Source organism: Rana temporaria, chromosome 8, assembly GCF_905171775.1.
Source record: "Rana temporaria chromosome 8, aRanTem1.1, whole genome shotgun sequence".
Taxonomy (NCBI): Eukaryota; Metazoa; Chordata; class Amphibia; order Anura; family Ranidae; genus Rana; species Rana temporaria.
The window spans coordinates 187,645,260-187,649,947 of record NC_053496.1 but is presented as its reverse complement, the minus strand read 5'-3'; positions in this window follow the sequence as shown (position 1 = coordinate 187,649,947).

Sequence of the window (4,688 nt, the reverse complement as noted above, 5' to 3'; positions counted from 1 at the left end):
CACCCAAGTACCGTCCTCAGGCTCACCCAATAATTTCCTCAGTGACCCAAGTACCATCCTTAGGCTCACCCAATAATGTTCTCTGTGACCCAAGTACTGTCCTCAGTCCCACCCAATAATGTCCTCAGTGACCCAAGTACTGTCCTCAGTCCCACCCAATAATGTCCTCAGTGACCCAAGTACTGTCCTCAGTCCCACCCAATAATGTCCTCAGTGACCCAAGTACTGTCCTCAGGCCCACCCAATAATGTCCTCAGTGACCCAAGTACTGTCCTCAGTCCCACCCAATAATGTCCTCAGTGACCCAAGTACTGTCCTCAGTCCCACCCAATAATGTCCTCAGTGACCCAAGTACTGTCCTCAGGCCCACCAAATAATGTCCTCAGTGACCCAAGTACCGTCCTCAGGCCCACCCAATAATGTCCTCAGTGACCCAAGTACCGTCCTCAGGCCCACCCAATAATGTCCTCAGTGACCCAAGTACTGTCCTCAGGCCCACCCAATAATGTCTTCATTGACCCAAGTTCTGTCCTCAGTCCCACCCAATAATGTCCTCGTTGACCCAAGTACTGTCCTCAGTCCCACCCAATAATTTCCTCAGTGACCCAAGTACCGTCCTCAGGCCCACCCAATAATGTCCTCAGTGACCCAAGTACTGTCCTCAGGCCCACCCAATAATGTCCTCAGTGACCCAATTACTGTCCTCAGTCCCATCCAATAATGTCCTCTGTGACCCAAGTACTGTCCTCGGGCCCACCCAAGTACTGTCCTCAGGCTCACCCAATAATTTCCTCAGTGACCCAAGTACCATCCTTAGGCCCACCCAATAATGTCCTCAGTAAACAAAGTACTGTCCTCAGGCCCACCCAATAATGTCCTCAGTGACCCAAGTACTGTCCTCAGGCCCACCCAATAATGTTCTCTGTGACCCAAGTACTGTCCTCAGGCCCACACAATAATGTTCTCAGTGACCCAAGTACTGTCCTCAGTCCCACCCAATAATGTCCTCAGTGACCCAAGTACTGTCCTCAGGCCCACCCAATAATGTCCTCAGTGACCCAAGTACTGTCCTCAGGCCCACCCAATAATGTCTTCATTGACCCAAGTTCTGTCCTCAGTCCCACCCAATAATGTCCTCGGTGACCCAAGTTTGTCCTCAGTCCCACCCAATAATGTCCTCGGTGACCCAGTTCTGTCCTCAGTCCCACCCAATAATGTTCTCTGTGACCCAAGTATTGTCCTCTGGCCCACCCAATAATGTCCTCAGTGACCCAAGTACTGTCCTCAGTCCCATCCAATAATGTCCTCAGTGATCCCCATTAATATCCTCAGTGACCTAAATACTGTCCTCAGGCCCATCCATTAATGTCCTTAGTGACCCCCATTACTGTCCCCAGTCCCCACCCCTATTAATATCCTCAGTGACCCAATAGCTGTCCTCAGGCCCACCCAATAATGTCCTCAGTGACCCAAGTACCGTCCTCAGGCCCACCCAATAATGTCCCCGGTGACCCAATTTCTGTCCTCAGTCCCATCCAATAATGTCCTCAGTGATCCCCATTAATATCCTCAGTGACCTAAATACTGTCCTCAGGCCCATCCATTAATGTCCTCAGTGACCCCCATCACTGTCCTCAGTCCCGTCCCCCCATTATTATCCTGAGTGACCTCAGGCCCACCCAATAATGTCCTCAATGACCCCCCATCACTGTCCTCAGTCCCCCTTCTTAATGTTCTCAGTGACCTCGTTACTGTTCTTAGCCCCCTATTACTGTCCTCAGTCCCCCCCCAGCTCTCCATTACTCTCTTCAGTCACCCCTCAGAGTACCCCATTACTGTGCTCAGCCCCCCCCCCTATTGCCTCCTCATTGCTCCTCCTCCTGTCTTCCCTCACATTGACAGTCCAGCGGGCTGGAGACACAGTTGGTCTGGACAGAGCCACAGAGGGCAGGGGCTGCAAGCTGATGATTAGTTGTTTGGATGCAGGGCGGTCCTAACAACCAATCACCAGCTGTTAACTCAGGCAGCTCCACCCTCTATCCTGAGCTGTCTTGCCTCTCTCTGCTGGAAAGATGACGGTAGCACTGTGGTCCGCACACCCCCATAGTGATGCCACTGCACCCCCCCTTTAGAAATAAATTCAAATGAAAAAGCCAGGCAGCTACATTTCTGTGGAGATAATACCTGCAAATCTATTTAGTATGAAATAAATGAAAAGCTATATACAGTATATATATAATCTGCATTTAAAATCATGTTACGCTTGACTAATAAAAGTGTGCCTTCAGATTTGCATTATTAAATTATTATTTTCCCTGTGTAGTTTTTGTTTTTTATATTTGTACCTCAGACTTTTTCCTTTTCCGACATGTAGTTATAGAAGGAGCCGTCTCCCTGACGTTCATTCAGGAGGGTCTGTGGCAGAGACTTTATCCTACTAAGGTTCGAGTGATACTCCGGCTGCCGGGTCAGTGAGAGAGGCCTGTCCGGGTCAGTGAGAGAGGCCTGTCCGGGTCAGAGAGAGGCCTGTCCGGGTCAGAGAGAGGCCTGTCCGGGTCAGTGAGAGAGGCCTGTCCGGGTCAGTGAGAGGCCTGTCCGGGTCAGTGAGAGAGGCCTGTCCGGGTCAGTGAGAGGCCTGTCCGGGTCAGTGAGAGAGGCCTGTCCGGGTCAGTGAGAGAGGCCTGTCCGGGTCAGTGAGAGGCCTGTCCGGGTCAGTGAGAGGCCTGTCCGGGTCAGTGAGAGAGGCCTGTCCGGGTCAGTGAGAGGCCTGTCCGGGTCAGTGAGAGAGGCCTGTCCGGGTCAGTGAGAGGCCTGTCCGGGTCAGTGAGAGAGGCCTGTCCGGGTCAGTGAGAGAGGCCTGTCCGGGTCAGTGAGAGGCCTGTCCGGGTCAGTGAGAGAGGCCTGTCCGGGTCAGTGAGAGGCCTGTCCGGGTCAGTGAGAGAGGCCTGTCCGGGTCAGTGAGAGAGGCCTGTCCGGGTCATTGAGAGAGGCCTGTCGGGGGTCAGTGAGAGAGGCCTGTCCGGGTCAGTGAGAGAGGCCTGTCCGGGTCAGTGAGAGGCCTGTCCGGGTCAGTGAGAGAGGCCTGTCCAGGTCAGTGAGAGAGGCCTGTCCGGGTCATTGAGAGAGGCCTGTCGGGGTCAGTGAGAGAGGCCTGTCTGGGTCAGTGAGAGAGGCCTGTCCGGGTCATTGAGAGAGGCCTGTCGGGGTCATTGAGAGAGGCCTGTCGGGGTCAGTGAGAGAGGCCTGTCCGGGTCAGTGAGAGAGGCCTGTCCGGGTCATTGAGAGAGGCCTGTCGGGGTCAGTGAGAGGCCTGTCCGGGTCAGTGAGAGAGGCCTGTCCGGGTCAGTGAGAGAGGCCTGTCCGGGTCAGTGAGAGGCCTGTCCGGGTCAGTGAGAGAGGCCTGTCCGGGTCAGTGAGAGAGGCCTGTCCGGGTCAGTGAGAGGGGCCTGTCCGGGTCAGTGAGAGAGGCCTGTCCGGGTACGCTAAGCCCACTCAGGCAGGAGTGGTATGGAAAGTGTTAGGCCCCGTACACACGACCAAACATGTATGCTGAAACTGGTCCGCGGGCCAGTTTCAGCATACATGTTCGGTCGTGTGTAGGCGCGAGCGGGCCGAATTCCAGCAAACATTTGCCCGCCGGGCCTTTTCCCAGCAGACAAATATTCCTGGACGTGTTTTAAAACCGTCCGCTGGAATCCTGCCCGCTCGGACATGTACGGTCGTCAGTACAGACCTACCGTACATGTCCGAGCGCCCGCCGTCCCTCGCATGCGTCGAATGACTTCGACGCATGCGTGGAAGCCTTTAAATGACAGGCCCGCCCACGTCGCCGCGTCATCATCGCGGCGACGACGCGGACACGCCCCGCGTAATGTTTACGCGCGGACTTCTGTACGATGGTTAGTACAGCCATCGTACAGAAGCCCTCTGGCAGACATGTACGGTGAAAACGGTCCGACGGACTGGTTTCACCGTACATGTTTGCTCGTTAGTACCCGGCCTTACATATGGGAGCAGGACTGTTCCAAATACTACGTCTGAATCTGCTGTTCTCCTTCTTCTTTCAAACTCTATCCTTTCATCACCAGTTCATTGTTTTTACCCGGCTGGGTAATAAAGAGCACAGAAAAGACACTTGTTGCGGACATTCCTTTACTACTGCTATACGCACCATTCACCCCTAGGAATTCGGAAGAGCCACGAGGTAAATGTGCCACCCAAAAAAAACAGCACCTCCTCCGGGGGTAGTGCTACATTTATATCTGCTGCTGATCCCTGTTACCGACCCCAGCTTAGACTTTTCACTAAGATTTTGCCTACAGATTTTGTACCTCACTGCCAGCCTGTTGCTGATCCCTGCCTGCCTCTGATTAGGATTCTGATCGTGATTCTTAGGTAGATTCAGGTACAATGGCTTTAAGTTACGGCGTAACTTAGCTAGGCTAGTAATGATTCTCTATATACTTGCCTGATAATATACGGCGGCGTAGCCTAAAACGAGCGGGCGCAAGGGCGCCTAATTCAAATGGGTTGGGGGGGGCGTGTTTAATGGCAATGAGGCTCGACCTCACGTTTTTGACCTTTTTCTTTAATTGCGCATGCGCCGGGCTCCTACATTTCCCAGTGCGCATTGCGGCTAAGTACGCCGTACGGGCCTATTGATTTCGACGTGGACGTAAACGACGTAA